Raw genomic sequence first — 14202 nt, forward strand, 5'->3', positions numbered from 1 at the left:
CCCTATATAACAACACTTCATTATAAAAACCAAGCTTTTCCGGAATAATTTTTCATGTTATGTTATAATATATGTTCTATATAACAGCACTTCGCTATAACATCCAAAAATATTCGAAACAAACAAAATTGTTATATAGAGGTTTGACGAAGAGGACTAATTTCAGTTCCCAGGCCACTGATTCTCTATGCCTGGAGCACCGAAGGCACAAGGCCGTGAATAATTCTAGGGTTGTAGTTAGCTATGAGTATTTATGTTTAACAATTATTTTCTCCTTTAATACGAATTTCCATTATATAGTTATTTCTTTAATTCTTTGCATAATTGCGTGATTGTCTGGCGAACAATTAAGTTCTATAATCCATCTAGATTGTGCTTGATAAATCCATTTTTAGATTAGACAAGAGTCAAAAAGAACATGATCTTATCCCTAGGATTAGGGTGCAGATTTGTTGTTAGGATAAGAATATCACGTTTAATTATATACCGTGACGGTAATCAGTAAAAGATCCAAGTGGTGGCTAGCGGGTTCAACTGAACCCGCTTTACAAAAAATAATACTGTGTATATGTATAAATTAGGATTAAAGCTGTGTAAATTTTGTATAAATATTTATTTGAAGCCACTTGATAATTACTATTTTACGACTAAAGTTATATACTTCTAAGATTGAATCCGCTTACACAAAATCCTGGATCCGTGTTGCGACCAAAACACTCACGCAAGTGTATGCGATCGACAAGTAATATAGTAGTAAGTAAAGTATCGTTCCCACGAGGAATTGTGATCAACTTAACGACTGATGTAGACTCAAACAATTATCAATTCAAGCTAAATTATCACACAATATATAAAGAACCAATTTATAATTTACTTAGTAATTAAACAATAATTCAATACAAAATTACTACACCAATTTCACAATATGTTTATAACAATTTGGGTAAAGATATTCCAGGGTCATGGACTTGCTAGAGATCATGCTACTATTTTAGCTTAAAATGGATTTATTAAATTATCCGGGTTATTGATTATAGGGTTAATAATATTCATAAGAATCTTTCGAGTTCTTATGCATCTATTCAAGTTAAACTAATACCTATATGTCTATGGTATTAATATTAGCAAGAATGCATTTACAACTCCTATTTTTCAACCAAACAAGGCAATTAAGTATATGTCTATCTTAATTGCAAATCTTTCACCCGATGCCCAGGATTCAGATCTTGTTCTATTTGATTCTATATGCAACCAAGAATTTTCTTTTTCAAGTTTAACTCAAGATTTGTAAATAATATTTCACTGTTAGCTACGCAGTAAAATAATTAAAAGCAGAATCAAATAAACAACTCATAATGATAAATTCAATACCTTCAATCTAAGCTTCAAATAACATAATTATCTAACATCCATGACCCAAGAATACTAGAGTTTTTAGCTACTCATAATCATACAAAAATCAACAATAAAAGTCTTAAACATAATATAAACAAACAAATAGAAGAAAGTTTAGAAGAACTCTTTGAATCCTTGCTCCAAAATGTTCTTCTTCTTCTCTTTTCTTAGCTCCAAGATGAAGCTCCTCCTTCTTCTATGGCTTTTTCTCCCTCAAAATCTGATCTCTATCTCAATAATGGAGCTTTACTTTATGTAAGTTGAGTGGATCCTCTCAGATTTCCCATTTTGCCCCCAAATAATTGATTTCCCGGACTGGACTAGCGCGGGAGCGCATGACCAACGCACATCCCGCGCATATCGAGTTTCTTTCTGTCCAAATCACTGAACTAGCGCGGGAGCGCATGACCCGCGCTAGTGGGGTTTTCTCTTGTTAAGATGTTGCTGCTCAACTTTTCGTCATTTGACTCCAGTTTTCACTTGATTACCATCATAAATCCTCATTTGTTTATTGAACTCCTGTGAGACATTAAAGTCATGATTAGAGCCAATTTTTGCATTATTTGAACATTTACAATAGTAAACCATCCTTAAGTTGAGCTAAAACATAGGCTATATTAAACAATTTAGCCTATTATCAACACCCCACACTTAGCTTATTGCTAGTCCTCGAGCAATCCACTATATTCTTTTTAGAGAATTCTTCACTCAACCATTTCCCCTCACACATTATACCTAGAACATTGTACATACTTAACACCTAGCAGTGAACAATCTCAGCCTTAAAGTTGTCTCTCAAGTGCTATGCAATATTCAAACTTCCTCAACTTACTCTTCACAGAAGTCAAGATTTATTTTTCTGTCACAAGTCATATTCCCTCACCATCATGCCAACAAGAAATATTTGGTAATTACTCCGCACATTCAAGTCATATACTTATAATAATCAATTAAAGCACTCACTCTCACAATAGAAATCACATGCATGCAATGGGTACCATAAGCTTGCCCTTAATGTAAATCTCTACTAAGGTAGGTTAGCTCGATCCATAATTAATTAGGACTTTTTTGTGGTTGTAATGTGGGCTATGGGACGGGTAGGATGTATTTAGGAATAGTGACCTAACCCCTAAGCACTTTAACACATCACACGAGCAATTTTCAGCATAAATTCTTCAACCCACTTCTCATTCATACACAATATCATCCCACAAATACGCCATTCTTCTTTAAGCACTCTATTAATTCATTCCCACTAGCTAGAGCAAAACACAATGTAATTATCTCTTTTTTTTTCTTTTTCTTGTCACTCAATTTCGTGTATTCGTTTACAACATAAGTGCACCTTTCATCCTTTTATTGGTTCCACTCAAAATCCACCCCACACTTATTTCCTTCTTACTTCTTTTAGCGCTTTTCTCACTATTAAAGTGCTTTAAGAGGTAAAAGGATCAAAACACTGTCAATTAAGAACAAAAGGGTATAGGCTTGTAATGCGGGTGCCAAACAAAAAGTCTGAAGGCTCAAAAGGGTTAACTAGGGACAAATTTTATTTTTAATAAGCAATTAAGCTCAAAAAGGTCAAAGAAAGCCTAACATCATTTTTCAAACCGAGCATCACCTCAAATTTCGCTTCAACTCACATACCGGGCAAGTTCTAGACACAAGTACAATACATGGACTACACAAATACTCACCACACATGGCATATGACTCATTCCAGATCAGCTCATCAAGACACTCCATTACGAGCATTCAATTCAGTACAAACATACAAATTAAGGCACTTTCAGTGAGATTCAACAATTAGGACTAAGCGTTACACTCTAGGGTCTATTGTGTTCAGGTGTGTCAACGCTATGGGTTCACTTTTCTATAGCTTATAACTCCTTATTTTAGTTTACAAAATAAAAAAAATATAAAAACAAAAATTAAAAACTACATATGCCCGGTTCAAGATAAACCCTTGGAAAAAAACCGCGGCTTAAAGAAAAACCAAGGGGGAATTGTTACACTACCTAAAAAAATAAAAAATAAAAAATCTTTTTGTCGTTTTCTTTAGACTCACTTCTCTCAAGAAAATTCGTCTAAAAGATCCGTCATAGGGAAAAGTCTAATTTTTCTACCATTTTCAATTTTTTTCTTTTTTTTTTCACATAAAAAAATTAATCTTCTAAAATACTACACAACTACGAAGAAAAGAAATAAGAAGCTAAAATACTAAAAAACTAATTATCAAAAGGAATTCTCTCACCCCACACTTAAAAGAGTGCAATGTCCCCAATGCACAAATAAAGCAAAAATAACAAGGGTGGACAAGAAACTCCCTGAAAGGCCAAAGGCCGAAGCACTAGCAGCTCACGGGGTACTCAGACTTCTCCCAAGGATGGTCCTTTGTGCGGGTACCTCACACTAGTTCCAACCAGCTGACTCATATTTGCACACTTTCAGTGGCTTTTCTTCTATGCTCATAATCCTACAAAAAATGCTACAAAGATAGAAAACTAAAATAAATAAAAATAAAAGAAAGCAGTAAAGCTGGGTTGCCTCCCAACAAGCGCCTAATTTAACATCACGGCATGACGTGAACCACTTTTTGCCTCCACCTTGAACTTATAAATTGAGCCCCCAATTTGGCTTCAAGCTTTTTGCTATGCTCTAGGGGTGGTGAGACAAATTTAACAGGGCCAAGCAACCAATATCGTGTTTTACACTTTTTGGCTTTCAAATGAGGTATGTAATTATGTCTCTCTGGCATGATAAATTTCAGAATATAAGCACCCAGGTCCTCGTACATTGGCTCCCCCAAAGGCTCAGATGACTCGATTTCCATGTCATCATCCAAACACAATGTTGAAAAATGTATGGGATGAGGAGCAGTATGCCCCAACTCTAGAATTGTATCACTAGTTACATCCTCATATTTACACACACTAGAGTCTTCAAATATAACATTATCTACTTCTTCACATGGCTCTAGAGTGCTTTCCTCAACATGGACATCATTAATAAAAGTACGATCTAATGATTGGTATTCTTGTTTTAGCTCCTCTATTTGGTCTAGAAGATTTTTTCCAGCTTCAGACAACTCATCATTAAATTGTTGGGCGTTACACGCATCAACCTTTGCACTCAAATCTGAATCCAAGTTATGCACAACCAAGCCAAAATTATCACTTTTTTGTGCAAGCTCATCTCTCTCCTTAGACCAATCTTTCATCACCGTTGTTAGTAAACAACGTCGTTTCGCAGAATCCACTAATCGAGAATATTCGTCCCAATACCAACCCTTACTTCCATATTCAAATTCAGATATCCAAGAGGTGAGGTCATGACTAGCAAAAAAAATACGGGCCATAAAAATCTTTGATTAACCAAACGTCTTCATCATTAACCTTACCTCTGTATATTTCATCCTCAGATGTCATCCTGAGAGAACTAGAAACATACTAAGAGAAAAATCAAATAGTTATAAAAATAACATATTTACAAAAAGAAAAAAAGATAAACTTGTAAAGATAATAATAAAAGTCTAACCCAGAAGAATAGTTAATGTCTAATTCCCCGGCAACGGTGCCAAAAACTTGTTGCGACCAAAACACTCACGCAAGTGTACACGATCGACAAGTAATATAGTAGTAAGTAAAGTATCGTTCCCACGAGGAATTGTGATCAACTTAACGACTGATGTAGACTCAAACAATTATCAATTCAAGCTAAATTATCACAAAATATATAAAGAACCAATTTACAACTTACTTAATAATTGCACAATAATTCAACACAAAATTACTACACCAATTTCACAATATGTTTATAACAATTTGGATAAATATATTCCCGGGTCATGGACTTGCTAGAAATTATGCTACTATTTTAGCTTAAAATGGATTTATTGAATTATCCGGGTTATTGATTATAGGGTTAATAATATTCATAAGAATCTTTCGAGTTCTTATGCATCTATTCAAGTTAAACTAATACCTATATGTCTATGGTATTAATATTAGCAAGAATGCATTTACAACTCCTATTTTTCAACCAAACAAGGCAATTAAGTATATGTCTATCTTAATTGTAAATCTTTCACCCGATGCCCAGGATTCGGATCTTGTTCTATTTGATTCTATATGCAACCAAGAATTTCCTTTTTCAAGTTTAACTCAAGATTCGTAAATAATATTTCACTGTTAGCTACGCAGTAAAATAATTAAAAGCAGAATCGAATAAACAACCCATAATGATAAATTCAATATCTTCAATCTAAGCTTCAAATAACATAATTATCTAACATCCATGACTCAAGAATACTAGAGTTTTTAGCTACTCATAATCATACAAAAATCAACAATAAAAGTCTTAAACATAATATAAACAAACAAATAGAAGAAAGTTTAGAAGGACTCTTTGAATCCTTGCTCCAAAATGTTGTTCTTCTTCTCCTTTCTTAGCTCCAAGATGAAGCTCCTCCTTCTTCTATGGCTTTTTCTCCCTCAAAATCTGATCTCTATCTCAATAATGGAGCTTTACTTTATGTAAGTTGAGTGGATCGTCTCAGATTTTCTATTTTGCCCCCAAATAATTGATTTTCCGGACTGGACTAGCGCGGGAGCGCATGACCAGCGCACCCGCGCATATCGAGTTTCTTTCTGTCCAAATCACTGAACTAGCGCGGGAGCGCATGACCAGCGCATGACCCGCGCTAGTGGGGTTTTCTCTTGTTAAGATGTTGCTGCTCAACTTTTCGTCATTTGACTCCATTTTTCACTTGATTACCATCATAAATCCTCATTTGTTTATTGAACTCCTGTGAGACATTAAAGTCATGATTAGAGCCAATTTTTGCATTATTTGAACATTTACAATAAGAAACCATCCTTAAGTTGAGCTAAAACATAGGCTATATTAAACAATTTAGCCTATTATCAATCCGCCTCTGATGGTAATGCATACTTGATAGAATAATTCCATAGGAATATAGGTGTTAATCTATCTTGAGTATGCGAGTAGTATTTTGAGAGAATATTACGACTAATTTAATCCGATTAATCAACTATAGGTAATTTAATTTGAAGGGGAAAGGGGAAGATCTAGAACTTAATAAGATTGGTGAACCAACCGCGAGGATATTTATCTCCACTTAATGAAGCTCTTTACAATAATTTTTTACTGTCGTAGTTTTACCGCTTAGTTAATTTGTGTTATAGTAGGTTAGTAACAAACACTCAATTTTGGTGAATTTGACTAGATAACGAATTTTAGTTGAATTAGTAAGTAGTTAACGATAAGTTTTTGTGGGTGTGATATTCTTTTTATCACTTTATTACTTATCGATCACGTATATTTGTGTATGTATTTGGGAGCAACAGAAAGCAATATATATGTTGCATCAAAGAGCGGCGAATAGTGATGAGCAAAGCTAAAAAACACAATGATAATCATCATTGTTAATCAGCGCGGGAAAATCAGCCTTGTTAGGGTTCGTACGTGGTGATCAAGAATGTCGTACGTAACCAGAGTGGATCCAGGTTTTAAACTTTATGAGTTCATTGTAATTCTATCACATCTCATCTAATTTAATGGATTCAAAATTTATTATTTGTATATATTTAATAAATTTTTGAACAAAAATACAAGGTATAAAGGAAAACTATGAATTTAGTTAAAACAATAGCTTCTACACTAAATACGCCCCTTAGTACGTTTGTGATAGCCATCATCTCATGAATTTCATATTATATTTATATGAGCTGGAAGATACTAATTACTTTTTACACCAATTTATAATTATTAAATATTTTTTTAAAAATGTATTCTAAACCTAGTAAGAAATGATTGTCTGAAACTGAAATAATAGTATTTTGGATATAAAATACGTTTATACAATTAAAAAAAGTTATATTTCTAAATAAAACGCAGTATAATACTGCATTTTACTTTAACGAAAAGTTAGACGTTAAAGTTAAACGCAATATTATACTGTGTTTTACTAAAAAAATAATTTTTTATAGGAAAACACAGTATAGTACTACGTTTTAGAAAAACGTAGTATTATACTGCGTTTTCCTATAAAAAAAATATAACCCCTCCTTCTTCCCCACGATAGAACCAGTGGTCATTTTTAAACCCCACCCACCCACCATTTCTGCTGGTCCCCCTATTCGATTAAAAAAAATCCTTGGGCCCCACCCATCACACAAAAAGTGAAGAGCGTAGGTCCAGCATACAATCCAAGCGTTCGATTGTTGTGGATTTCTTCTTTCGGGGTCAAAATTTCAAATTTTCGATATTTCAAAAAACATAAATCGAGATATTCCGATTTAGTTTATATCGAAACTCATAGAGCATATCCATGTTTGTTTTCTTGAATGTGTTTCCACGTTGATTTGTGTTATGTTTGCGATTAAATTTGTATGCTATTTTTACCCAGATTAAATTATTAGTGTTTTAAAAAAAATAGTTAAAAGTTGAGAAATAATTTTTATTTGTTAATGAAATTGTACACAATTATCTTTTACAGTTTAATATGTAATTTCGTGAATATTATGTTCATATGTTTGTTGTTTTTATTTAGTTTAGATTATTTATTTGCTTAAAGAATAGTGGCCTTTTAGCATAGTAAAATATAGAGCCTTTTATTGTTGTAAAATATAGATCCATATAACGTAGTAAAATATAGAGCCTTTTAACGTAGTAAAATATAGAGCCTTTTAGCGTAATAAAATATAGAGCCTTTTAGCGTAGAGTCTCTGTAGTTTAAGTATGTACTAACTACAAACTCTATCCAATTACACTTTACAAAATTAATTATTTAATTTATAAAACAAACTTACAGAACTAACAAATTAATATATATTATCAAATTTAATATCGAGCGTGGAACTCATAGTTGTATACCCTCTCCAATTAAAAATTAATTATTTAATTTATAAAACTAACAAAATTCTAAAAATATTGAAATTGACACACAAAAGAATTCAGGATAGCTTAGTGCCACTAGGCCTCAAATATCGAGCCTGAAACCCATAGATAATTACTTTGTCCAATTAAATAATTAATTATTTAATTTATTAAATTAACAAAATTCTAAAAAATTTGAAATTGACACATATAATAATTAAGGATAGTTTGGCGCTACTGGGCCTCAAATATCGAGCCTGGAACCCATAGTTATATACTCTGCCAATTAAAAATTAATTATTTAATTTATTAAACTAACAAAATTTTAAAAATAATGAAGAATTAAGGATAGCTTGATGCTACTGGGCCTCAAATATCGAGCCTGGAACCCATAGATAATTACTCTATCCAATTAAAAATTAATTATTTAATTTATTAAACTAACAATATTCTAAAAATTTTGAAATTGACACATACAATAATTAAGGATAGTTTGGTGCTACTGGGCCTCAAATATCGAGCCTGGAACCCATAGATAATTACTCTATCTAATTAAATAATTAATAATTAATTATTATAATACAAACACACAATTAATATTGTTTAAATTACACTAGACGACATGGACTTGCCGCATGTGCATCCTGGACTAGCCGAGGATCAGATATTAGTGTTACAGGGCAACCATAGGTCCGCCTATGTATGGGAGGGACATATATTGGACCAGACTCTCCGCACCAGGAGACCGGACGACTTGTGGGACTTTTTGAGGCATAGAGATTTCCATCCCCGCGTAGTCGATCGCCTGTTTGCCTCGCGTAGTCGATCGCCTGCGTGCTACGGGCTTCCTTAGGATTTTTGAGATTGGGCGGCTGCAGCTCGACTGGTCTCTCATCACGGCGTTGATAGAGCTGTGGCGATCGGAGACACACACTTTTCACCTGCCCACTGGAGAGGCCACCATCACGCTTCAGGATGTTCAGGTTTTATATGGGCTGCGTATTGATGGACTAGCCGTTGCACTGCCCCAGTATATGAGAGTTATGACACGACCCCAGTATTTGGATTTGTTGGGGTGGCATACTGGTTTCAGGCCACAGGGTGAGGCTGCAGTTAGAGGGGGCAATCACATTTCTGTGACAGCTATCAGAGAGCATACAGAGGTATTGCACCCCGACATTACCGGCGAGACAGAAGATCTCCATGTTCACCGGTACACGAGGTTGGCGCTGTTCCTTATTTTTGGGGGTGTCTTGTTCCCGAACACTTCGAAAAATCTAGTGAGTATGCGCTTTCTACATCATCTCCAGCGGCTAGATGAGTTACCCCAGTACAGTTGGGGTGGTGCTGTACTCGCCTACCTATACAAGAGTATGTGCCGAGCTAGCATGGGCACCCAGGTGGACATACATGGTTTTCTGCCGCTTCTACATGTGACAACATATTCGAATACTCTGTTCCTTACCTCGAATTCTATATAGTCAAAATGACTCTTAAAATTTACGTCAACCTTTTATCTTAGGTTTGGGCCTAGCAGCGGGTCCCGCCATTGCAGCCACCTCTACCACCATTAGAGGCGGGTGTAGCACCTCGATTTCTCCCTCTAGCTAGGAGGTGGGTTCTCCGGCGTGGGAACTACCACGACACTGATGTTTATCAAAATCTCCCCCTTGTTAGGGATGTCTTGGATATGCTGGAGGCCGCACAAGTAAATATGTACCTAAACGTACTTGTTATAAATTCACTTGTGTTGTGCATACTCACTTTTATGTTATTATTTTATAGTTCATCTGGATGCCATACAGTGACGAGTTGCTAGCTGATCTGCCCGATTATTGCTCGGTCGGCCGACTGCTTTGGAGCACTTCCGTCCCGATGATGTGCCTCGATGTTGTGGAGCATCATGCCACAGAGCGTGTACTTCGCCTGTTTGACCGTCCCTAGTCTATACCGAGGGAGACTGCATGGGTGGCTATACATTATCAGCGGGATGATCGTACGAGGGTGGACAACGTATTTGTAGGATGGCTAGAGGCGCAGGTCCATATTTGGGACCAACGAGAGGACTTGATTCTGCCACCACCTACACAGATCCAGGAGGCGACTATTGAGCTCTATACGTCATGGTATCGCCGTCACACCCGACTGATGATCCGAAACCCTGTTAATGTACCTGGCGGTCAGTTCAGACCATACGCCAGGGGGCACGAGGCACTGGTATATTTTTGTGGGATAAGTCTTATAATTGTGATATAACGTTTTTTAATTAATATTTGAAATGTTGCGCAGGCTATTGGGCATCGCATGCTCCACTAGTTGGTACAGGAGATGCAGCAGCATGCCGACAATGCTGCAGTCGTTGAGTATGGCCGGCGGGTGGAAGAGCTGACTCTCCAAACCCTGCAGCGAGCCAGAGAGGGCGCGAGGTTGGATCACGAGGCTGAGTATGTGGCCAGCGCCTGCACTGAAGCACACAGGCTACGGGACTCATGGATTTATTTTTGTTTGTATTTTGTGTAAATACTACATTATGTAAATAATGGCAAGAATTGTATTTTAACAACAATTTTATTTTAACAGTGTTTGAACAATAATTTTATTTTAGCAGTACAACACAAACACAAGCATAGCAAACCTAACAAAACATAAATTCGGTACAACTAATAAAAACACATGACAAGGGAAACATAAATATACACTACTACGCTCAACACGTACATTTCAGTTTTAGTCACCACCGCCTAGTATTCTCTGATCCAACCACTTGAGTTGGTCTTCCAGCTTTTTTTTTCTTCTTCCACCTCCTTGAGTTTCGCCTTCAACTGCGCAACTTCTTGTTTGGATTGTCTCTCTCTTTCCCACTACTTCAAACACAAACTATGAAGATGATCCAACTTGTCTTTGTAGTATTCCTGCTCACATGGTTCATCAATCCATACCTCAAAATTGCATGTAGGTTCGTCGGGTTGCCTATAAAACTTGTTCATACACGCCTAATAGCGGCGTCCAGCTTCTCCCAACAATCATGCATCATGCATTTTTTGCCACACTCGCACCTTGGGACATAAAAGGGTTATTCAGACATTTGTTAAAGCGTAAAGAGAAACCTTGGTTTTATGGAAATATTTGCTATTGGTTATTGTTAAGTGCATAAAATAACTGGAATGCGCCCATTATTTATAGGCAAGATTTCACATAAAATATAGTATTATACCACGCTTTACATATTAAAATTTTTTGAAACGAATCAACTTTTGCGCAGTTGGTTCAGCTTTTTTCAGAATGACAAGACAACACACAAAATATAGTATTATACCACGCTTTACATATTAAATTTTTCTGAAACGAAACAGCTTTTTCGCAGTCGGTTCAGCTTTTTTTAGAACGACAAGACAACACACAAAACGTAGTATTGTACCACGCTTTACATATTAAATTTTTCTTAAATGAAACAGTTTTTTCACAGTCAGTTCAGCTTTTTTCAGAACGACAAGACAACACACAAAACATAGTATTATACCATGCTTTACATATTAAATTTTTCTGAAACGAAACAGCTTTTTTGCAGTCGGTTCAGCTTTTTTCAGAACGATAAGACAACACACAAAACGTAGTATTATACCACGCTTTACATATTAAATTTTATGAAGGATAATAAAGGATGTCTTGATTTTATAAGTTTTTTTTAATTTTTAGATTGGTCTTCTTTACTAACACCAATAAGTTGAATATTTGAACAACCATATCAGCATCCCAATTCAAAAGATCATGTTAAGAAATAAGATGTAACAAGATTGTAGAACATAATTTTATTTGATATATATTGCAACATACACAAGTACAGATGTAAGTACGTGATTTTTGCCCAATATGAGAATTACTCCCAAATAATTCAAAAATAAAATGATTTTTCTTTGGTGTGCAATTTTGTGATATTTTGAATAATTATTTGTATTTGTCTATGCGTGTTTATTTGCTAAATTAATAAAAAATACAAAAATATGTCGCATTTTGCATGTAGGATTTAATTCTACAATTGTTAGTAATTAAATTTGTTTTACAAAAATTAAAAATTACAAAAAATAGGCATCGTTTGCATTTTTAGCATTTAATGTCCAAATATACAATTTTATGCTTAATTATTACTTAATTGTGCGTTAATTGTTATTGGGAGTTAATTTGCGCTTTTATAACTTAATTTAATTCTTAATAATAGTTTAAGTATTTTTATAATTTAGTTTTAGAGAAATAAAAGAAGAAAGAGAGCGAAAATATAAAGAAAGTCGGAATTGGGCCTCTTCTTCGATTTCAAGCCACAGGCCCAAAAAATGGCCCAATCTTCCCTACGACCCAGTCCATTTCGAACTGGATCGACCCAGTCCATAACCCAAAAGACCCAAACCCCTTTGTCTTACATTTTACAAAAACAAAACAAAAATTAAAAAGACAAGAAACCCTAAAACCTAAAAACTAAGTCATCTGCCTCCCCCCCCCCTCCTCTCTCTCTCGTCTTCTCCCCAAACGACCCCCAACCTCAAGCAGCCATGGCTGCCCCCCATGGCTGCCCAGCCTCCGTTGTCACCACCCTCACACGAACTTCCCCCTCCTCATCGTCCAGACAAATCCTCAAGCCTCCAGCTCACATAACTGCTGCCGATGCTTCATGTTTATTCTCCGATAACGAGACCACTAGCTGCTACTGTTTCGTCGAGCTGCGTTACTGCTGTGTCTTCTTCTCAACATCGACGTTGATACTTCTTTTCTTTCTACCATAGCTGCTACTGTTTCATCGATCTCGAACCGGAGTTAACATGGTTGCGCCAAACAGTGTCGCTGCTTCGAGATTACTGCTTCGTGGAGGTGCGTTGCTACTACATCTTCTAGCTTCATTGAGGCTGTCACTGCTTCTTCTCTTCCTCCGTCCAGCTCCCCGCCGCTGCTGCTTCACTGCAGCTTCTTCGTCATTACCATTCCCGTCCAGCTCGAGCTGGTTTCAGCTGGGTTGAAGCTGCGGACTACTGCTCCTTTCCCTCCGTCTTCTTCGTTTTAGTCAAGGTCGTCGAGCGTCGTTTTGAGTTCGTCAAAGTTTACAAGGAAGGTGAGTTCGTCGTCAAATCCGGACAGATTCATTCCCATTCGAGGTTCGTCGAAACAGTCCGTACATATTTCATTTCAATCCAGTTAGTAGTTTTTGAGTTTTATTTTGTCCATATTTTGCTTTGATATTTTCGAATCTAAAATCGGCAAATGTTTGTTTTGTTTATCGTTTGAATTAATTTTTAGTTCATGCTCATGTGTTGTTTGTTAAATTAATTTTTCAGATTTCAAACGAAAGATTAATTAGTTATGTTTCATGTTTATTTCATGTTTGTATTGTTGTTTAAGTGAATATTTGTTAGTTTAATGTTTGTTAGATACAAATTGAAGTTTAATTAATTGTTTCTTCAATTTGTTTCATGTGTTTATGTATTGTTAGAAATTGTTAATATTGTTAAGATCAAGCTTAAGTTCATAATTGTTTATTCGTCGATCTTGTTATTTGTCTAAAAAGAATTTAGTTGTGTTAAAGGAAATATATTGATTTAATCGTTTAATCCGTCATGTTTGTTGTGTTAAAATAGATTCATTCATGTTCATACTTTGTTTGGATGATCTTGAATCCGAATTTTGTATAGTTTGATTTCTTGTTTATCATTTATGATTATTTCGTGAATTTGTCTCATAATCTTGTTTAAGTTTGATATAGGAATTGTTAGTTGTAATGTTGTTATGGTTGATTTTAAGTTCAATATGATTGAAGTTAGAAATCTAAATATACTTGTTTGTTGTAGTTGTTGAATCCGAAAATAGGATTGTTTGTTGCTAAAAATTTGTTCAATCAAATTTTAGTTGTTCTTTGTTGTTCAA

Source organism: Nicotiana sylvestris, chromosome 10 (assembly GCF_000393655.2).
Source record: "Nicotiana sylvestris chromosome 10, ASM39365v2, whole genome shotgun sequence".
Lineage (NCBI taxonomy): Eukaryota > Viridiplantae > Streptophyta > Magnoliopsida > Solanales > Solanaceae > Nicotiana > Nicotiana sylvestris.